Here is a 24,143-nt window from a genome sequence, read left to right on the forward strand (position 1 = left end):
GGTTTTATTCCATAAGTTTTAACGAAACTTTGTTTCAGCCAGGCCAGATGCGGTGACTAATTTTTTTTTTTAAATGTTATTTATACATTAAAATTAGTTATTAAAATTAGTCACTAATATATTTGTATATAAATACATATATGATTTAATTTATTTTTAATATATATTTATATTTTAACATATATTTTATACTAATGATTATTTTTGGTGGCTAATTTTAGTGTATACGTAGCATAACTCAATTTTTTTAGCCATGAAGATTTAGTATGTGTTATGCACAGTTGTGAATTTTGGCGTATTTTTTTATAAATATAGAAATAACACTTTTTTTATTTAAAATTTGTAAAATTGGAAGTTTAGTATTATCTGCAATACAAAATTTAGAATTCCATTTGTGATGTGATAAAAGTGATGAATAAATAGAAGGTTTAATTTTGTTTAGATACAAAATTTAGTGTTTAATTTGTACATTTAAATATAAATTTAATTTTTAAATTTATATTTTTTTAAAAAAAATAAAAAATTACAAATCTAACTTAATTTATACTCTCCACATAAAAAATACATCGAATCTCCATATTATATTTTAAATTAATAGTCAAATTCGTCTCTAAAAGATCACTAATTCTTTAAATTAGTCCTCAAAGGATTTTTTTAATCATATTAGTCCTTGAAAGATAAAACGTAAATCAAATTGGTCATTCCGTTAGTTAGATGATGACGTGTCACGTTAAGTGCCACGTGTCATAATGACGTGTAATGTTAAGTGCCACGTGTCATCAGATGATTGGTTGACGTGTCAGGTCGGTGACACCTAACATATCACGTGCCACTTGACATGTAAAAAAGTTATTTATAATAAAAATAGTCTGAAAGTTCAAACTTAAATCACTTTCATCCTTAAAATTTTAAAAATTAATCAAATTAGTCTTTATATATATATATATATATATTTTTTTTTAATTTTTTTTTATAATATTAAATTTAAAATCTTTTTTGATAGTACTAATTTTAATATTATTTTTAGACATTAATAAACAAAATTCTCTTTACATAAAATAATAAAAATAATTAAATTATTATAAAATTATTTTGTCATTTGTATTTTAAAGTTTTACATTTTCAAATTGTAAGTTTTTTTTATAGTGAAATTTTTTTATTTAAATGAGTTTATCAAATTATTGTTGATTATATATTTAAAAAATTTAATATTTTAAATTTTACTAAATAATATACTAATTATTTTAAAATTTAAATATTTTAAATTTTTTTAAAATTATAATTTATATTATTGTTTAATTTATATGATAAAACTCAATAATTAAAAAATCAATTGATGGGATCACTTAACGTGACACGTCATTATCTAACTAATGGAAGGACCAATTTGACTTACGTTTGATCTTTTAAAGACTAACATAACTAAAAAAATTATTTGAGAACTAATTTAAAAAATTAATGATCTTTCAGGAACAAATTTAACTATTAACCTATTTTTAAAAATATCATCAGAAGATCAACACAAAATATAAAAAGCGATATGAGGTTGGTGGGACCGTGGGAGACCATCTTATATATTTTATATCTTTATAATTTAATAAATTTGATTAAATTATTATTTAATAAATTTTAATTATTAATTTTATATAAAAATAATTACACATAAATTAAATCTTCACTATTTCTTATACGTTGAGTTTATAACTTTTGCACAATTCCACGAGAAATAATATTCATAAGCCAACATTATTAATTTCAGTCTATTTATTTTAAAATTATTTCTTTAGCTAACTTTGCTCTTTTGTCACTCTAAACTCTTCCCTCTCATTTTATTGTAGAAAATATTGTACTTAAATTTTTTTTATTAGCAAATTATCGACTATTAGTTCCATTATTGATCTGGCATTTTTTTTCCAAAACGCGAGTTTTAAACTAAAGTTTTCGAATAAAATAAGTTGTTAATTAGTGTTGTTTACAGTGTGACGACGCTCCAATAAAAATTATACTATATATGTCAATTGCCCGTGTTATTATTATCAATAAAAACTATATTAGACTAATACTAGTTTTTGTTTGGACGTGGTGTTGCTCCTGCCTGGAAGCTTTGGACATATTTGGTGTCTTGTCATCTTGTGTGCGTTTGCAAAAAGTGACATATATCTTTGATTGATTATGGCAGATGTATATTAAAATTAATTATTAAAATTAATTATTAATATAAAATATATATTAAAATATAAATATATGTTAAAAATAAATTAAATTATATATATTTATATAAAAATATATTATAATTAATTTTAGTAATTAATTTTAGTCTATAAATATTTTTTTTAATTTATTCTCCATTTGGATTTTACCTGAAACGACTCTCAAGTCGTCTTATAAAATTAGTTTAGTCTATTTTTATGTAATGCAAGTTGTGGGTTTTGAAAATGAGGCTTAAACAAGGGCAAAGGGCTAGAAACACCAAGTCTTGATTTATATTAATATTCTATTCTATATCATATGTTATATATATATATATATATATATTTAATTCTTATTCACAATTCACCCGATTGATTAGTCAATAAAGATTCCTGTACCACATGGTTTGCCTAATTAATAAAATTTCACCCCTTTTCTTTAACACCAAACCATTAAAGAATGTACCACATGCTTCACGTTATATATCGGCTCAGTGACATTTATAAATGCATGAAAAAAAAAATTGCAGGGAAAACAAGGGATATAAACGAGTACGGATAATCCGAAGGAGGCCACGTCTACAACGTCTTTTTTTAAAGATGTTTTTATGTTGTGTTTTAATTGGTTTCTGTATAATTTATTCGGTGTTCCTTATCACATATTATTAAATTTCTCAAAAGATTTTCTTTCCAAAAACTATAAAAAATATTTAATTTGGACTAAAACAAAAAAGGTAATAGATTAACTATTAAATTTTTTTTAAAAGATTATTTACATAAAAAAATATATCACATTCATCAATATATATATATAACAAGCTTAAGCCTTTTAAAATTTTTATAAATAAAAAAATAATTAATTATATTCGTACAATATATAAAATAATTACTATATTATTATTATATTATAGATTAAGATTCACTAATTTAAATTTTTTTTTATTTTTAATATAAGCATTAGAAATAAATAAAATTTTTATAACTAAATGTAGTGTAACAAAATATATATAATATTAATTAGTTCTTAAAAAATTTTAAAAAAATAGTTTCTTTCATTTTAGTAAAATAACTATTTATTAAAATAGACAAATTAATTATTTTTTTATATACAGTTTTTTTAAGAAATAAAAGTAATTAATTAGGACATTGGTTAAGATAATTAAAGTCACTATTTCATTAAATTTTTAATTTAAAGACAAATTCTAGTTAATTTTTGTATAGAAATTTCGAATTTGAAAACATTGATAAAAATTATGTTGAATTTTGATTTATTTGATTCTCATTTAAATTAATCACTACATAAGTTAAAGTTCTGTTTTGAAATTATATTCGAGCTTTAATCTGATTTTTAAAGTTTCAATTTACTTAGTTTGATTTTTTAACTTAGGTACCTGTGACTCATATTAGGGTTTTAAGTGTTTAGTTGAAAAAAAATAAGGTAAAAAAAATTTCAATTGTCACATCAAATAGTCGCTAGAATGTATAGTGTAGTAGTCGTTAGTCCATCTCAGCATGTCGTTAACAATTTGTGAGACAGTGACAAAAATAAGATTAGGAACCAATGTGAGTCATAACTATTAAGTTGGGAGACTAAATTAAGTAAATCGAAATTTTTGAAATTAGATTGAAACATAGTTGTTAGAACCGAACCAGTGATCGAACCGGTCAAGCTACTGGTTCACTGGTTTATTGGTTCAACCGATAAATCACTAGTTGAACTGATAAAACCGATCTCACGTAAATATAAAATATAAAATAGTTAAAAACTTAAAATTAAAATTTGAAATACATATCTTCACTAACATTTTATGAAGAATCAAGTCTCAACTTCTAAAAATAACTAATATAAAAAAACCATAAAATTTTAATACTACAATAGTATCTTATTTTGACACAATAAAAAAATAATTAATTCACAAAGCCTATCATCTAACTATAATATCAGTAGATTTTAACACTAACACCAAAACAAATAACTTTAATCACAATACTAGCAATAAAATAGATCAAGTAAATTAATAAATTTTTAGTGAAATTTATATTTATATTAATAATGGTATATAATTAAAATATAATTAATTTTAAAAATAGAAAAAACAAAAATTAAATTAAATTAGATATTTATGTATACTATATAATTAGTATTTGTCAAATACAATACTTAGAAGTGCAATGGCTAAGTGGCAAGTAGAGGTCACTACAACAATATAGATTATTTTTGAGGGTTATAATGTGTAAAAAAAAAATTAAAATTTGTCAAAAAAATAAACTTTGACACTATTTTAACTATGAAAATATGTTAATAAAAGTTTTGTCAAAAATAGTATTTTTAACATATAAGTGATTGTGAAAAAAAATTAAATCTTATTTTAATAAATATTGACTGTCAAAAATAATTTGTTAGAAAATTTTGAGAACATATTTTCTGTGATACTTATTAATTGTCAAAAATACTATTTATTTTGACACTTATTGACTATAAAATATTCTCAACAAAAAATTTTAACAAAGAATGAGATGAGATCTTGAAACTAAAGAATAACTTGAGATTTTGAAGATAAAGAATGAGTAGTATAATCCTAAACTGAGAACAGTGTGATGTCAAAATTAACAGAGCCAAAGAAGAAGAAAAATAGTGGAGTAAATTGAAAACAAACGAGCGTCAAAATTGATGAATAATTTTCTACGGTCAAATTATTCATCAAGAAAACATAGAAAATTTGACATTTATGATATTTGTCAAAAATATATATTAATTTTGACATTTAATTATGGTGTTAAAAAATAAAGTGTTAAAATAACTCTATTTTCTTGTAGTGGGTTGCTTTTGCTCCAAGGTTCTTTGTTCGAGACCTTGTGGAGACATTTTAAAAAATTTTTTAAACAGACCAGTTTGGTTAGACCGGTTTGCACCAATTTTTATCGGTTCACACCGATTTTATTCCTTAAACGGTCCAAGGAGTAAACCTAGTCTGGTTCCGATTCTAGTACGGTTCACTAGTTTTTCGGTCGAACCAGCCGATCCAGTTCGGTTTTTACAACTATGGATTGAAATATAAACATAATTTCAGAAACCAATAAGTATTATAAGATGATCAAATTGGATCGAATCGGATCCACACTCTAATCAGATAGAAGTAAATATGTTTAAAAAAGTAAACAAAAAAAATTATTGACTTTTTTTATAAAAATAAATTTTTTTAATATTTTTTATTTTATGGATATATTTGATATCTGATCCAAACATAAAAAGTGCGAATATCGAATTTGATCTAATAAGTTTAGTGCGGATTGGATCGAAATTTCAGCCATATCCCACTATAAACACCCCTAGCAATAATAACTAAAAAATTATAATGATTGTATTTTTAACTAAGAGAAAGTGCAAAAAAAAAAAGGTACTAAATACAAGAACATTTAATTAAATATTAAAAATTTTCTTACTTTAAAACAGTTGGACTTTTTTTGCTTTTATATATATAATGTAATAATAATAATAATATGATAATTGTTTTATATATCACACAAATATAAACGTTTTTTTCTATAATCTTAAGAAAGGTTTTGTAAATCCCTAACCTTGTTATCGATTTTTGTAGTGTTAGCCCTCATATTATCAATTTGATTCATATATAATTCGGATGATAAATTATTTGGTGACGTACTTCCTTTTCTACTGTGATATACTTGTTTTTTTTTTAATTATTATTATTATTATTATTATTATTATTATTATTATTATGTACATTAAAAAATAACAGGTCAAATTATTGCCATAACATAATAGAAGTATGGAAGTTTATCATTCTTCTCTAATGGAGAAAACAAAATTCTTTTTAATAGTTTATTTAACGTTTAGTAGAATAAAAATAAATTTTATTAGAATAAATTTTAGTACGAGTTTAATATTTTTATTCATCATAAAATATTTATAGAATTACTCGTAGATAAATTTTAGAAAAAAAAATCATGATTTTTAATTTTATTTTAAATAAACTTTATTTTTAATTTTAAAATAAATTTTATTTTTATTTTTTAATAATATTAATTTTTTATCGAATATATTTATTTAATTATTTTTTAATCATATATAATTAAAAATAAACGGTGTTTTCATGGTTTAAAATAATTATATATGATTAAAATAATTTTCATGGTGTTTACCGTATATAATTATTTATAGAATTACCGTATATAATGAATGTGATATATTTTTTTTATGTAAATAATCTTTTAAAAAAAATCTAATAGTTAATCTATTACCTTTTTTGTTTTAGTCTAAATTAAATATTTTTTATTGTTTTTGGAAAGAAAATCTTTTGAGGAACTTAATAATATGTGATGAGGAACACCGAATAAATTATACAGAAACTAATTAAAACACGACATAAAAACATCTTTAAAAAAAGACATTTTACGCGTCTTTATCTGAGTGACCTCCTAATCCGAAACCTGATCAATATCGACCCGATCCGTGTTAATTGGTAATTGATCAACTTCTACATATTTGTCAACCGTATTGTTAGAAATAAGAGACTAAATTGGAGAAAAGAATTGTATATTATTGAGTGTATTCAAGTTATCTAAAACGATACAATATAAAATAATATTTATAACTAGGTGCTAAGAGAATCGAAATAATAAAAACGTAATATCCTATAATAAATATTTAGATATGCTAAATAATACTAATTCATCCTAATTATATTCTAACACATATAAACTCATGATAATTCTTTTTACTTCAACTCTGCACTTTAATTAGTAGCGCCAACTCTTCTGCAAATGTCGTCGTCGCAAAACAACGATATACTGAGGAGGTTTAGAGCTTGGATAAAAGTCTTAGGACAGAACTTAAAGAGAAGAGACTAGACAAGAGGTTTTAGAGATGGTTACGAGAGTTGGGAAAGGAAAGTAACATTTGAATATTCCTTCTAGACATGAAAAAGTGAGAGTTTAATTTGGAGGGAAATATAAATAATACTATGCATTAAAATATTTTTATGAATTAAATCTAACTAAATTAAATAATAAAACTTATAATAATTTTAGTTATAATTTTTTTTGTTATGTTAATTTAATTTGGTTAGACTTAGTTAACAAAAAAATTTAAATATGTAGCATTATTTATATAATAAATCTATATTGTTTGGGGTGTACTATGTTGTCAGTTAAAATTATACGTTAGCTAGCATTAATTACATCAGCAACTAATATGACGGAAAGACTAACTCGATCATTTTTTCAAGATAAAAATAGGAGTTAAGCCTTAAAGTGGTTTCTAAAATTACACTCAAGGCTCAAAGTGGTCTCTAAAATAATTACTCAATTTTATCCTCGAAATTATACTCCGAGATTTATAGTAGTCTTTTAGATAGTTTCTGTCCATCACCGGTCCCTTAGGTGATGACTTGGAATACAAATTACATAATAAAAGTTAGAGTTAAGTCTTAAAATAGCCTCTGAAATTGCACTCGAGCCTCAAAATAATTCCTGAAGTTAATAATTATTCAAATTTATCCTCGAAGTTGCACTCCGAGACTTAGTAGTCCTTCAAGCATTTTTCGTTCAGCAGTACCTTAAAACGACGTCGTTTTGAACATAAAAAAAAGAAACATAACATAGAACGCCCCAATTCGAAAAAAAAAAAGAAAAAAGAAAGAAGCGTAGCGTAGAACCCCCAGCCCACCCCCTCCCAATTCCCAATCTGTTCCCTTCCTCATCCCCATTCCCAACCACTTTTCCTCTTCCAACATTTCTCTTCCCCTTCTCCATCCTCGACCCGTCCCCTTTCTCTCCTCCAACCCTTCTTCCTCCCCTTCTGCTTCCCAACCTGACGTCCTTTTCATTTTTCTTCCTCTTCTGTTTCTCCAACCTGAGATTCTTCGCCCTCCTCTTCTCCTTTCTAATTTGATGCCCTCCCCCTCCCAAATCATACTCTCACACTCACAAGAGCTCTCCTCAACCTTTGCCGCTGTCGTCTCTCGCCGGCTTCCATTTCGCTACCGCTGCCGCTCGTTAGCCTCTATCTCCACTCGGTCCCCCTCTTCTCTCCTTTGACACGGTTCTCTCTCTCCTACACTCTGGTCTAAGTTGTGTTGTATCATTCTTTTTATTAAACCTCTTATAAAATCTCATACAATCGGAATAAAATTGTTTCTAATACGAAAAACTTACATGTTAAATTGAAAAATAAAAAGTTCTCCCCAAAATTCACACAGAGAAAGTTGTGTCCATAAATACACAATCATCACTTCATTATTCCTTAATTCCACTACCAAATATATTGTTGTCACCTCTTCCTCTTGTGTGTAGTGTTACTTTTTCTGCTTCTTATATCTATACACAAAAAATTTGAATTTGATCCCAACTATTAACACAGGTGTTGAATTAATTGACGATGTTGCTATTTCTTGTTCGTTGGTGGAATTGTGTGTTTGTGCTACTAAATTCAGGAGTTGTTAATGCTCAGTATTACCAAATTGTTGGAGACAAAATCCTTCCATTCAGCAAAATTGTTGTTGATTCTTTCGAACATGGCAACTTCTCTACAATTCAATCTGCCATTGATTCTGTTCCTTCCAACAATAAGTATTGGGTTTCAATCAATGTCAAGGCTGGTATTTACAGGTAATAAATTCAATATTCTTTTGCTCTGCAAAGAAATAGTAACTTTTTTTAGATAACTATTCACTTCAAATGTTTTATGTGAAAATAACAGTTATAAGTGAAAATTCAGGTGCAATTAAATGCCTCTGAGTTTCTACCTAATTAATTGTTATTTTCACATAATATTTTTATGTAAATAGTAATATTTTTAGATCGAGTCTTATTTATTATTATTTTGAGTTGTGGCATGTAACTCTTTTATTTAATTTGACTTAAGAAATTTGGTGTTATAGGGAGAAAGTGACGATTTCAAGTGATAAACCATACATAATATTGAAGGAAACTGGAAAGAAGAAAACGTGGGTTGAATGGGGTGACCATAATACAACGGTACAACCGCTCAGAGCCCCACGTTTCAATCCATGGCTGATAATATCGTCGTCAAATCCATCTCTTTCAGGGTAATAACTAACCATTTATAATTATATATCATTCTCTGCCTATTTTTATTTCATTTCTTAAATATTATTTAATATTTGAAAATCTTCCATTTCTAATATATATGACATAAGTGACCTTCTTATTATGTTACGATGATAGATCTTAGTGGATAACCAATCTCTTATTGAATTATAAAAAAAAATATTTTTTAATTCTTTTTATTTATTTAATTATATCTGGTTTCCAAACCCCAAAATTTCAGTGAACAAATAACTAATAAAATTTAATTAATGTTACATACCTTGAAATTAAAATAAGTCTAATTTGAATGATTTATTATCACCATATTTTATTATATCACATAATTAATGTAATTGACCCAACTTACCCAATACTTAAATATCTCATATTTTACGGCAGTTTTTTTTTGCTCAAAAGATAATGTGAAGCTTGTAAAATTCGGTTAAATCGTAATTAATTAAATAATAAATTAAATATAAGCGAATATGGTTAGAAAATTTAGTAATCGAAATTTGATAATTTAAATATGATATTTGGACTCGGTGAATTTTTCTGAGTCGGAAAATATAGTTTTCTGAATAAAAATGTGCACTAGAAATTTGACCGGTAGTACCGGCTGCGATCTGTCCGGTACTGTGACTGAAAAAATTAATTAGAACTGAATAATTTTAAGAAATAAGAATTTATAATTTGGGAAGATAGAAATATTTAAAATACGATTTAAAACTCTAATCTTAATGGTTTTGGCCCAAAATTGGGCCAACGGATTAAACCAAGTGCACCGGGCCCAAGTGGGCCCAAGACCCAACATATATAAATACTAGCTATGAGTATTTCAGCTCATTTACCCTAGAGAATGAGAGAGGGGCAGATAGAGAGAAGAGAGAAAGAAAACCTAGCTTCCCAAACTTTAAATCACCATAACTTTCTCTCCGGAATTCCGATTGACGAGCTGTTTGCGGCCACGTGTTGCTCTTCTCATTCTCTACAATTCTATCTAAGTTTTGTGGTGAGTATTCCACTGTCCTCTGCCCAATTTTTATTTTTCTCTTTAAATTCAAATTTGATTTGGGTTTTGAGAAAATCTTGTGATTTTGGTTATTTAGAGGTGCTCTAGTATGAGTCATTGGTGATATTCATCATAAAATATAGTGAGTTAAGGTAAGAAACCCTCTAACCCTTGTAATTTATCAATTTCATGAACCATAGGTTGATTATAAGTGTGAAAATTGATATGTTAGAGTATTGGGTGATTTTGGTACACAATTGGAAGATTGATATTGCTTGTGGGACTTTGGTAAGGCTTGGAGTTAAGGTTGGTGGAGACTTCCAAAGAAGAGGATCAATTAGTTTGGCTCTAAGAGGTACGGTTTAAGTTTCATTTAAGTACCGTGTGATGTGATGAGAATTCTTAGGCTAGATGCCCCTAGAATTATGTTTGGATTGTATAAATGGTTGGTACTAATATGTATAGTTGATATGTAATGTAAATTAATGATTGGATTGAAAATTTGATGAATTGGGTAATGAATATTAGTTTGTGGAATATGCATTTATATTGTGAATTTGGCCGGAGGCCGAAAAGAGTTAAGGAAGGTAAATGATGTGTGTATTGTGTGATGTCATATGAGATTGAATGGAATTGTGATTGTTGTTGTTTTGTTACAATAGATTGTATGGATTATGTGGTTATTGGTTTTGAGGGAGGTATTGATGTCTCTGTTGGTAATGCATGTGGGTTGTGTATGATGATATGGATTTATATGTATTGGGGGTTGATGGAATTTGTATTGTTGGAACTTGAGATGTTGAATAAATATATGATATGGTATTTTGTTTGAAATTGAGTTATTTGATTGAGATTGGTCAAAATGGTGGATTGGTGAATTGTGAATTTAATGAAGATGTTGAAAATATGAGTTGAGGAGGCTTGAGGTTGATTTTGGTAAGTTTTGGTTGGTTTTGAAAAGGTTTGAAATTGGTTTGTGTTGAAAATTTAGTTTTTGTTGGTTTTTACGAAAGTTGTGATTTTGATCTATTTTAACGGAGCATAACTTGGACTCCGGATCCCCGTTTTGTAACAAATCTGTTTAGAAATAAAATTGGATCTGAGATGTTTATGCCGTTCGAAGAACGGGTGGAAAATGATTTGAAACGAAAAAGTTATGCCTGTCGGAAGTTTGGGGTTTGAAAATGTAATCCTGCAGCTTTTTAAACTTAGTAAAATTTTGATAAAATGTACTCCGACGCGCACGCATGGCCGACACGCACTCGTCACTCACAATTTTTACTTTCTCACGCGTGCGTCAGGCCGACGCGTACGCGTCGCTGTATTGATGCAGGTGCGTGGTATAAATTCCAGAGAGTTGTGATGGTAGTGTGCCGGTTTTGTGCGAGGGGCACAAAACGCATGCACGCATACGCGTGGCTGACGCGCATGCGTCACCCAACCTCTCTACTTTCCACGCGTGCGCATGGACGACGCTTACGCATCACCCGCTTTTCTCCATTTTCCACGCGTGTGATGCGTGAGCATCTTGTCTATCTTTTCCTAGTGAATTTGCATCTAAATTGTTGAATTTAATTAAGAATTAATTATATTTTAGCCACTATGGATGCTATTTTGAGTTTTGTACAATACTGTTTATTTTAGGTAGCATTTGGCGGAATTTGATGGAGTTTCTACAGAGAAAGAGAAGAAGCCAAGGAGATGACCAGCGAATACCGACGCGGACGCATGGCTCACGCGACCGCGCGGAATAGAGGAAATCGCAATGACGCGATCGCGTGCCTGACGCAAACGCGTGGACTGGAATCTGCACAAATGACGCAAACGCATGGACGACGCGGACGCGTCACATGAGCGATATGCAGAATTGACAGAAAACGCTGGGGGCGATTTCTGGGCTATTTTGACCCAGTTTCCAGCCCAGAAAACACAGATTAGAAGCTGCTGCATGGACAATTCAAGTGGTCCCCATCCATCCATTGAAGATTTGATTATTTAAATTAATTCAAATTTAAATTCAAATTTTAATTCTAGGAAAAGATATTATTTTAATTTTTAGTTTTAGATATTAGATTTAAAATTAATTAGGATTAGTTATAAAAAGGGGAGACTTCTCTTCTAGTAAAGAGATACCATTAGAGGGATTTCATTAGGGAATTCTATACAAATTTACATTCTATATTCCATGAGCAACTAATCCTCCATTGTTAAGGTTAAGAGCTCTGTCTATGGATTAATTTTATTGCTTTTTCTATTTTAATTTATGTATGGATTTATAATTTAAGAATTGTTTTTGTTCTTTATTTTATGAATTTGGGTGGAACGGAAGTATGACCCTCTTTCTATTTGAGTTCTTGTAAAACTTGGAAAAGCTCTTTACTTGAACAATAGCTTGAAAACATATTCTCCTAAATTTTAATTATCTGGATTTAACTGGATACGTGACATATAATCCTTTTATTTTTGGGTAATTAGAGTTTTTGTGGCATATAAACTGGAATTTGATTATCATGCTCTAATTGGAATTAATTGACCAAGGAATTGGTTGTTGATGAATTTTAGAGGAGACTAGGAAGGTCTAAGAAATTAGGGTCTAGTCACATATAGTTTGCCATAAATTAAATCCTACATGATTAAAATAGTTAGTAAGAAAAATTAATCCGGAAAAATAGATAACTCTGAAACCTTAACTATCTTCTCCATATTTTATTCCCAACTTATTTATCTGCCTATCTTTAATATTTTTTATATTGTTTAATATCTTTTATATTGCATCTCAACACTATTTTCTGTTTGTCTAACTAATCCTATCAAATGCTATTGTTGTTTAATCCATCAATCCTCGTGGGATCGACCCTTATTCACATAAGGTATTACTTGGTACGACCCGGTGCACTTGCCGGTAAGTTAGTGGGTTAAAATACCGCACCAAGTTTTTGGCGTACGCATGACCCTATTTTTGGCAAAAATTGATTTTTGAGTTTTTAAAAACGAATTTCAGACTTCTATGCCTCCATTTTCATCCTTTAAGTCCTAAATTTGTATAGTATGCCTAGTAATGAGAAGAGGCTTGGAGTAATGAATTATGATTGATGAAGTGCAGAAATGATGGTTTGAAAATGAATGTGACGTGTGATTCCGGGTAGTAGGTAGTGGCATTGTCCACTTGCTCGGGGTATGAGATAGGGAAGGAGAATTATGATAAATGAGTTTAATTATGGAGTTTTGAATGAATATGTATTTGTGATACCTGGGTAGTAGCAAGGGTCGTGGTTCGTCCCGCTTGCTCCGGGTCATTGTTTGAGAATTAGCAATAATGAAGAGTGATTATGAATGAATATGTATTTGTGATACTAAGGTAGTAACAAGGGTCGTGGTTCGTCCTGCTTGCTCCGGGTCATTATTTGAGAATTGGTAATAATGAAGAGTGATTATGAATGAATGTGGTAAATGAATAATGATGGAAAATGTTTGAATGTGAGTATGCTTGTGTTTTCTCTCTGATTGTAAGGGTGACAGGACATCGATACCCTCTAATGGTGATAGGGCACATATACCCTCTAATGGTTACATGGCACGTATTCCCTCTAATGGTAATAAGGCGCAACAGAGAGACTGTGCTCGGTTAGCTACCGGACACGTCGGGTTGGCTTGATAACCGACAGATGATATCATCAGCCATAGGGCAGGTACACATAATTTGCATATGTTTGAATTGTTTGGGTTTGCCTATTTGCTTTGGATTGCTATATCATATATGCTATGTTACCTGATTATGTGCTACTTGCTCTACTTGTACCTTATTGTATATTACTTGCCTGTATTACTTGTATTTGTACAACTGAGAGGTCCCTCATGCTGGTGTTAGTTGACGCTGAGGGTTGTTCTTGATGAGATGAGTTGATGATGTAATTGATTAATGATGATGATTATTAAATGAGGTAATTGAGCTCCCTGTGTAAATGCAGTGAAGTGATTTCACTTGCTCCAGGTAAGGATATGAGGTAATGATATAGAATTGCTGAGACAAATGGTTTCGTTTATAATTCTGATTGCGAATTGTGGAAAGGTTAGAAAGTTGGGAAGCATAAGGAACATGAATCAAATTTAGCATTCCCTTATGACAGTTGCCTATTCATGGATTAGCGAGAACATATGATGAATATTTGATGAAAGAAAGTTTAGGATGCTTAGTGAGTTTTTATTACAATGTATTATATTTATTAGGCACTTTTACCGTACTGGGAACCCATGGATCGGGGGTTCTCATTCCGTATATATCTCTTGTTTTTCAGATGCAGGTCCAAGTGCTCAGCAGTAAGCTGTGGTTTGCCTGAAAGACGGTGATGACCTTTAAGATCTCTTATTTACTTTTGCTTAGATTCTTTCCACTTTTGTTTTTAAAGAACTGATGCTATGTATTTAATCATTTTAAAAACTTGCCTATAGAGGCTTTTATGTTTCTTTTGGGAGAGATTAGGAGATACTGTTGTCAACTAATTTCATACTGTACCCTAGCCGGCCTAAATTTCGCGAGTTGCAACTAGTAGCTATTTACTTATGTTATATATCTATATATTGTCATTCTCTTACTCTTCTTTATGACTTTATCTGTATATCGCTTTCGACTTCACGCTTTATCTTTTAGTTGTCAATACGTGAGTGCTACGAATTCGTGATTTTATTTTTACTCCTTTTCATGCTTCTCGATTAATACTCCTTTGAATTATACTTATAAACTATGTATTAAAAATCTACCTTGAGAGGCGTACCACCTTATTATCATTGACTTATGACTCGAGCATAAGGATTTGAATATTAGCGTGTTACATTATGGTATCAGAGCAGTTCGTCCTCATGAGCCTGAGGGATGGAACTACTTATGCTTCAATGCATACTCTGAGTCTGTGCCTGTGCCAGTTAGGGTATCCGACCGATACATCTAGCATGAAGTCCATGAGTTTACCTTTGGTAATTTGAATCACTTAACATGAGATATTGAGTTTGATCACCTCGATATCGCTTGTCTAGTGTGGACAAGACCCGAACGGTGTCTCATGGACATAAATGAAGTAATCGGGGAGGAATTTCCAAAAATGAACCGGTGAGAACACGCCAAAATAGGAATTTTGACAGTGGTATGAGTGATATGTGTTGGTTTTGGAATTTCTGAGTGACATACCTAGAGGCGAATGGTTGAAAATGATTGGTTTAATTAGGCTTGAATCTATTGGATCTTGGTGATTGAGAAGAGAGAAGACTTGTAAATAGCATTACTGTATTTTGGATTCGAGCAAATGTGTAGGAATGGGATAATGACTATTGTTAGAAAACTGATGTTATAGGTTTGAACGATTAGGTAATGTGTGTATGAGGATCAAGGATTATTAAGAGGTTGTGATTGAGTCTTAAGAGCAGAGTTGCTGAAGAGTGTGTGAAAAAGGTGGCTGCAGAGAAAGGAAGTCATAGGGAGCACTACCAAGGATTCACACCAAGGGGTCGAGAGTTTAAGGAGAGAGGATACACACAACACTTTCCCCAAGGACGGAATAACTTTGCAATGAATGAGGAGTCCCAAGGGAACGGTAAGAGAAAACAGACAACGGCTGCTTCAGATGTTTCGAGCTGTCAGAGACGTGGAAGTTATCACCCAAATAGGCCGTACCGATTGAGGTTAGGTGTATGTTACAAGTGCGGATTACCAGGGCATGTATCAAGAAATTGACAACAAGGAGGGAGTTACGATGCAGGCCGATTGTGATAGTAAGATTGAGGTAATTGCAATAATCAGGCTTAAAGGACAGTGCATGATTTTATAAAACTACCTTTACAATAAAACTGGGAATGTAGAGCTTAGTATTAGACTTAGAACCAAACCGGATGGTCCGAGTAGGGGTTTGCTTTAAACAAAAATGCTTTGGGCTTTGAATATCTGATAAGTTTAGCAGATTAATACAAATGGATAAATGCCAGTGATGTAAACGATTTTTTGTTGAGATTGATATGTTGTGTTTGTTATTTAATTGGGTGATTTCTGGATTTTTGGTGAAATAGATTGAATCCGTGACTTTTAGTTTCCTTTGATTTAAGTATATAAGGAATGGTTCTAAATGATGGATTTAGAAACGTTGATTTGAAATGTTGGTTTTGATTGAGTTGAGGTTGAAAGGAGGGGACCTGTTCCGAGGGTTACCTGAAATTGTAGGTCGATTTAGGACGAGATCTTCTGTACTGGTCGGAGATGACGTGTCCGGCTGGTGGGTGGCGGCCGGAGCTGTCGCGTCCGACTTGTTGGACTGGCTATGCTGCTGATCCTTTGTCACCGGAGGGTGGTGGTACCTGCAAGGGACTCCGATGCTTAAGTTAGCAAGGGTATTAAGCAGGTTTTTTAGTAGAATCAGAGTATGAGTTATACCTGGGTGCTCCAGTGTATTTATAATGGTGAGAAGTGACCTTTTTAAATAAGATAAGTTAGTTATCTTATCTTATCTTATCTTATCTTTGAGTGAGGTCATCTTATCTTCAAGGGAACCGCCCTTATTCCTGTAGGCTTGGGCTGCCTTAGAATTTGGGTCGTGTTCCTTGATTTTGGGCCCTTCTTTGGGCTTTCCTGTTGGTTTGGCCAAGCTCTTTGAGAAGAGGTCGGATAATCTGACCTGAAGAGGTCGGTCGCCTTGTCGCTAAACATCCCGGGTCGGATAGCTCGACCCAGGGTATGAACAGTGCCCCTGCTCGAGCTCGGTCTTAGTTTTTAGGACTTCGATCCTTCTCTGGTGAAGCCGAACTCGAGCATTTGCCGACTTCTTTCTTTGTAGAGTTTTCGTTTTTTGAATGTGGAACATTTTCTTCTAAAAGCGTGCGCTTTTGTATTAGCGCTCTGTTCTTGGGAATGTGCGAGGGTTTAATACCCTTATTAATTGATTTTTAATGCCCCGTTTCCTTTGGCTCCTTTATTTTGAACTTTACACACAAAAACGGTTTCTCTTCTTCGTTTTACTTTGTAACTTCCCCCTTTACTCTCTCACTTTCTGTTGTCGCCTGAATTTTGCGTTTTTGCGTTACGGCGTCATTTGGCGATTTCTGGGTGTTTTTCTTTGAAAGGAGATTCCGTCTCTCCATCTTCAATCTCCTTTGAAGTTTCTTCCTTTGTTCAGGTGGTTCTTCTTTTCATTATTCTTGACATTTTTTCGGTAAAGCTTTGATTCTGACTGAATGTATGTTGGAAAGCTTGAACCTTTTTGTGGTCTTGTGTTTGTTCGTTATTGTGATGTATTTTTTCTGGCTTTTTGTCTTTGCATGTTTTGTTGCTGCTTCTGGTTAGTTCTTTAATGCTTGAGTTTTGTGAACTGCACTTGTTGTCTTCTGAAAAGATTGCCCCTTGATTTTTGCCTTGTTGATAGCTTTCCTTGCTGCTGAACTTTGTAGGAGATAACGATAAAATTTTTGATTTTCTTTGTTTGTTTGGGGTGCGTCTTCGATGATTTCTTCTTTGATACATTTTGTCGCTTGGTGGCTTCGTTTGTTACTTGAACTGGGACGGTGAGCCTGGGAGATAATTTATTTTGATGGCTTTGTGGTTCGTAGCCTTCTTCTCAAAGTGTCGCTTTAGTTGCAGAATAAAGAGGGGTTTGTTGTTTTCCTGTTAGGATGTATCAAGATGTGAGCTTGTAGGTTTTCCTTGTTCTGTGCCTGCCTCCAAAGGATGCCCCTGGATCTTTGGTGTGGGGCCTGGGGTTTTCTTTTATTGTTTGTACTGCGCTGATTTATGTTGGTCGAGCTGTTTAGTCGTACGTTCGAGATGTTTTTTAGTAATCCCATTTTCTTTTCTTGTTTGTAGGACTAGTTCACCTCATGTCTTCTCGCAAAAATATTGTCGAGACGTCTTCCCAAGTCCCTGAGGGCATGGCTGATTGGGTGGATTCCATGGTTCTTCTGTGTGTTTCGTTGGTTGATTCTGAGTTTTGTCAGCAACTTAGGCAATTTCATAGGATTTGTGATAACGGTAGTGATGAGAAGAACTATGAGCTTGTGTCTCCAAATTCTAAGGAGAGGGTCTATTTTTCTACCCGAATTGCTGGAGAGCGCCCCTTTTTCTATGCCTACGACTTCTTTTTTAGTCAAATGAATATTACTCTTCCTTTTACCCCTTTTGAGACCAATCTGTTATGGTCCTGCAACGTAGCTCCATCCTAACTTCACCCCAATTCCTGGGGTTTTATAAAAATCTTTCAGTTGTTGTGTCGTGAGTTCAGTATCCCTGCTTCACAATCTCTCTTCTTTTATCTCTTTGTTTTGACAAAGCCTGGGGTGGTTAAGAAGAAAGCCGCTTGGGTTTATTTCCGAGCTTCCCAGGGAAAAAAGGTTTTCTCCATGTTTGATGAATCTTTCCGTGACTTCAAAAATTACTTTTTTAGGGATCGAGCTGTTGAAGGAGCTCGACCCTTTTTTCTGGATGAGAATGATGAGCCCGCCTTTCCCTTGGAATGGCAAAAGGATGTAAGAGTATCTAGATATACGTGGAAAATGTTAGATGAGGCTGAGCAAGCTTTCGTGACTGTACTGGAAGAAAACTGGGGGTAGCTTCCCCATCTCGACACAAAAAAATTTTTAACCAACCCCTCTCTCCTCCGAGCTGAGCTGGGTAGTGGTCAATTTTTTGGTTTTCCTTGTTTGTCGAGATTATTTCTTGCAAGCTCTTTTCTGATTCGTAACTTGGTTTCCTGCTGTTATGTTTTGTTTGCAGAGATGATTAAAAATAATGAATCTATGAAGGCCTTCAAAGGGCAAGGAAGGCTACTGCAGCCCAAAATGTCTCGGCCAAGGCGGCCGGTGAGGGGTCGTCCCAGGTTCAGTCGAAGCCGGCCGTACCGAGCTCACCAAGGGCGAGGAAGGTAATCCCTACTCCCCGGGTTCATTTGGTCGATCCTCCGCAAGCTTCTGTGGCTACTTCTGGTGCTCCTCCCAATAAAAAACAGAAGACAACTGAGCCTTTTAACCTTGACGCCCCTGACTTTGACGCGGTTGAGTTTGTTGATCAGCAGATTGGTCTTTATGGTACCATCCCCACTGACGATGTCTCTCTCCTTCGCCATTTAGACTTCATTACTCGGAGCAGCATTAAGATGGCACATATGGGAGCTGCTATGTACTGTACTGCTCAAGATCTTCCCCTTCATGCTACCAAGGCCTTTATGGAGGAGGCTAAGCGGGAGTTTGACAGAATGAAGGGTTTGAAGGAGGAGCTTCAAGTGAAGGTGGCCAGGATGGAGAAGGAGTTGGAGGGCGAAAAGGCTAGTTCTGTTGCTTTGGCGGCTTCTGTGAGGTTGGCTGAAGACACGGCATTGAGGCACAAGGAAAGTTATGTCACATCCTACCGCGAGGTAATGCGTCTTAGGGAGGAGTTGGAGTCTGCCCGAGTTTATTATGCCGAGCTCCAAGGTCACCTTGTAGGTAGCGTAAATGCTGCTTATGAGAACCTGAATGAGCAAGTTCGAGTTCTTGCTCCCGAGGTCGACCTTACTCTCTTCAGCCTGGACAATGTTGTAAAGGATGGCAAGATTGTCCCTGACGACCCTGATGACGACGATGTTGAACCTCTTCCAGTGCCGGTCGCCAAAGCCACTGTTGTGCCGACTTCTTCAGCTCCTCCAGCTGGGGTTAGTCATCCCGAACCAGAACCTGATTGTCAGATATTAAATCGGGATGACGGGACGGTGGATGCAGTGCCCCTTCAGACTCGCCCTCCTTCACCCCGTGTCAATGCTGCCGAGAAGCCTTCAAACCTTGAATGACATTTCTAAGTGTTTATGTGGATAGCCCGGCTTGTGGGCTTTTAAACTCTTTTTAATAGATGATGTTGACTGTTGACACTCTGTTAGTTGCTTGTTTAGCAACTTCATTTTGAAAAACAAAATAGCTTCCAAGTTCTTGGGGCTGATTTGGGTAGCCTCTTGAGCTTGTTTTTGTTTATAACTTCATGCTTTTAATATCATGTCGGTTTTTATTTATCTTGGTACCTTTTTTAGGTTTTTGGCAGTGTTGGAGCCTTGTTGCTCGACCTCTTTGGATTGCCTTTGCGTTTCCTGTTTGTGGCTTTGATTCCTTTGAGGCTTCTGAAGTTATTTCTAGTAATCCTGTTTTGTTTGGACCTTTTATGAGGTCTCTGCCAGGTATTACTTTTTATAACTTTAGCATTTTATGGAGGCCGACTTCGTCATGTCGGGTCTTTCTAAGTTATTTTGTAATCCTCTTTTTTGGACCTTGTTCAGGTCTCTTTCAGGGATGACTTTTATAACTTTATATTTTGGGCCGACTTCGTCATGTCGGGTCCTTCTAAGTTATTTTTGTAATACTCTTTCTTGGACCTTGTTCAGGTCTCTTTCAGGGATTACTTTTTATAACTTTTATGTTTCGGGCCGACTTCGTCATGTCGGGCCCTTCTAAGTTATTTTTGTAATCCTCTTTCTTGGACCCTGTTCAGGTCTCTTTCAGAGTATACTTCTATAACTTTTATGTTTTCGGCCGACTTCGTCTTGTCGGGCCCTTCTAAGTTATTTTTGTAATCCTCTTTCTTGGACCCTGTTCAGGTCTCTTTCAGGGATTACTTCTATAACTTTTATGTTTTGGGCCGACTTCGTCATGTCGGGCCCTTCTAAGTTACTTTTGTAATCCTCTTTCTTGAACCTTGTTCAGGTCTCTTTCAGGGATTACTTTTTATAACTTTTATGTTTTGGGCCGACTTCGTCATGTCGGGCCCTTCTAATTTATAGTAATCCTCTTTTATAGGGTTGGCCAGACCACTTTCCAGGGATTAACTTATAACTTTGGTTATTGCAACTGGGCCGACTTCTTTACGTTGGCCAGTCTTTAAGTTATTTTTTAGCAATCCATTTTATTAAGACCTCGTCAGGTCCTTTCTATGGATCACTTTCGATAACTTCTTGCATTATTCTGTTTTCATCTTTGCCGATTTGTAGAAATTGGGTTTAATCCTCGTTTGGTCGACCTTTTGATGAATTTGGTTTTCATCTCTGTTGGTCTTTATCGTGATTGTGCAGTGAATTTGATTTTCACTTTCTGCTGATAATTTGGGATAATTTTTATACATGCGGGAATTTTTATCCCTTTAAATTGGATAATTTGTAGGTCTTGGCTTGGTGCCTCATTAAAAAACCTTTTCAGAAAAAAGAGTGCGCCTTATGCCAAGATCCTTTATCATCCCTAACTATAGTACCTTCTTAGGTTGCAGGCGTGCCAGGACCTAGGAAGCTCTCGTCCATCGAGTTCGGACAGTCTGTAGTAGCCCTTTCCAAGTACTTCTATGACTCGGTAAGGTCCTTTCCAATTTGCTGCCAGCTTTCCTTTTCCAGGTCGAGTTGTTTCGATATCATTTCGGATTAGGATGAGGTTGTTCTCAGCGAAACCTCGTGGCACTACCTTTTGATTATATCTCGAAGCCATTCAACGTTTTAATGCCTCTTCTCTGATCCGAGATCTTTCTTGGACTTCTGGAAGTAGGTCGAGTTCTTCCCTTTGAAGTTGGGAGTTGGCTTCTTCATTATAGTGGATTACTCTAGGCGACCTTTCTTCAATCTCCACTGGGATCATTGCCTTCATTCTGTACGCCAATCGGAAGGGTGATTCCTTTGTGGTGGAGTGTGGCGTTGTTCGATATGCCCATAGGACTTGTGGGAGCTCTTCCACCCAGGCTCCTTTTGCGTCCTATAATCTTCGTTTTAGCCCAGCCAATATGACTTTATTAGCGGCTTCGGCTTGTCCATTGACTTGGGGGTGTTCTACGGAAGTGAACTGGTGTTTTATATTCAAGTCGGCCACTAACTTTCTGAAGCCTGTATCTGTGAATTGGGTGGCATTGTCTGTGGTGATGGAGTACGGAACCCCGAACCTTGTGACGATGTTCCTATATAGGAATTTTCGACTTCTTTGAGCAGTGGCGTTGGCTAGGGGTTCTGCCTCAATCCACTTTGTGAAATAGTCTACCCCTACTATGAGTAATTTAACTTGTCCCGATCCCTGAGGAAAGGGTCCGAGAAGGTCGAGTCCCCATTTTGCGAATGGCCAAGGTGAGGTCACGCTGATGAGTTCCTCTGGCGGGGCGATGTGAAAGTTGGCATGTTTTTGACATGATGGACATGTCTTTACAAACTCCGTGGCTTCTTTTTGTAGAGTTGGCCAATAAAATCCTGCCCGGAGTATTTTTTTGGTAATTGCTTGTGCTCCGAGATGATTGCCACAGATGCCACTGTGTATTTCTTCTAGAACTTCCTTTGTGTTGGAAGTCGGCACACATTTTAACAATGGTATTGAAATCCCTTTTTTGTATAGGGTATTGTTTATGATAGTGTAGTATTGTGCCTCTTGTTTTAACCTCTTTGCCTCCTTTTCATCTGTAGGAAGTGTTTCTGTTTTGAGGTAGTTAATTATGGGAGTCATCCATCCTTGATCCCGACCTGTTATGGCTAGGACTTTTTCCTCTTCCGAGATTGACGGGTTCTGTAGCATTTCCTGGATGAGACTTCTATTGTTGCCCCCTGGTTTGGTGCTGGCTAGCTTTGAGAGTGCGTCAGCTCGGGCATTCTGTTCTCGGGGTATGTGACGGACCTCATATTCTCTGAGTTGTCCGAGCTGTTCCCTGGTTTTGTCCAAGTACTTTTTCATGGTGGGGTCTTTGGCTTGGTAGCTCCCTGCAATTTGTGAAGTGACTACTTGTGAGTCGCTGAAGATGGTAAGCTTTTGAGCTCCAACCTCCCTAGCCAGCTTCAAACCAGCTAGTAGTGCCTCATATTCCGCTTGATTGTTTGAGGCAGGGAATCCGAATTTGAGGGAGAGTTCAATTTGAGTCCCTTGGTTGCTTTCAATTATCACACCCGTGCCACTTCTATTTTTATTTGAGGAACCGTTCATGTAGAGATTCCATTCTGTGGGGATTTTCGGGGTGTCTGTAAATTCTGCAATGAAGTCGGCCAAGTATTGTGATTTAATGGCTGTCCGAGCTTCGTATTGAAGGTCAAATTCGGACAACTCGATGGCCCATTGCAAGATTCTGCCTGCTAAGTCCGTTTTCTGCAAAATCCCTTTTATGGGCTGGTTGGTCCGAATCTTAATGGTATGAGCTTGGAATTATGGACGAAGTTGTCGAGATGTTAGTATGAGAGCGTAGGCAAATTTTTCTATTTTTTGGTAGTTCAGCTCGGATCCTTATAATGCTTTACTGATGAAGTATACGGGTTGTTGCCCACCGTCGTCTTCTCGAACTAGTGCTGAGGCTACTGCCCGACTTCCTACCGCGAGGTACAATATGAGTGGTTCTCCTTCCCGTGGCCGAGTTAGGATAGGTGGTTGTCCCAAGAATCTCTTGAAATCTTGGAAGGCTTGCTCGCAATCCGTTGTCCATTCAAACTTTTTTCCCTTCCTTAGAGTGGCGTAGAAGGGGAGAGATCTTATTGCCGATCCGGCTAGAAATCTGGACAAGGCTGCCAACCTCCCGTTTAGTTGTTGTACCTCTTTGACACAAGTCGGACTCTTCATGTCAAGTATGGCTCGGCATTTATCCGGATTTGCCTCGATTCCTCTTTGTGTGAGCATAAAGCCCAAGAATTTGCCAGCTTCTACTACGAAGGTGCATTTTGCAGGATTGAGTCGCATGCCATGCCTTCTTATAGTGTCGAACACTTGGGTTAAATCGGACAATAGCGTCTCTTCACTTTGTGTCTTTATTAACATGTCGTCTACATAGTCTTCCATGATTTTACCGATATGATCCGAAAAGACCTTATTCATTAATCTCTGGTAAGTAGCCCCCACATTTTTAAGACCAAAAGGCATGACTGTGTAGCAGTAGTTTACTTTTGGAG

General features: G+C 34.3%; 1 pseudogene; it reads left to right on the forward strand.

Moving 5' to 3' along the window:
* The first annotated feature begins 8,589 nt into the window (after positions 1-8,589).
* LOC110268700 (putative pectinesterase 55) overlaps positions 8,590-24,143 on the forward strand; it is a 35,626-nt pseudogene continuing 20,072 nt past the window's right edge.

This window comes from Arachis ipaensis, chromosome B2, assembly GCF_059453495.1.
Source record: "Arachis ipaensis isolate K30076 ecotype BB chromosome B2, ASM5945349v1, whole genome shotgun sequence".
Taxonomy (NCBI): domain Eukaryota; kingdom Viridiplantae; phylum Streptophyta; class Magnoliopsida; order Fabales; family Fabaceae; genus Arachis; species Arachis ipaensis.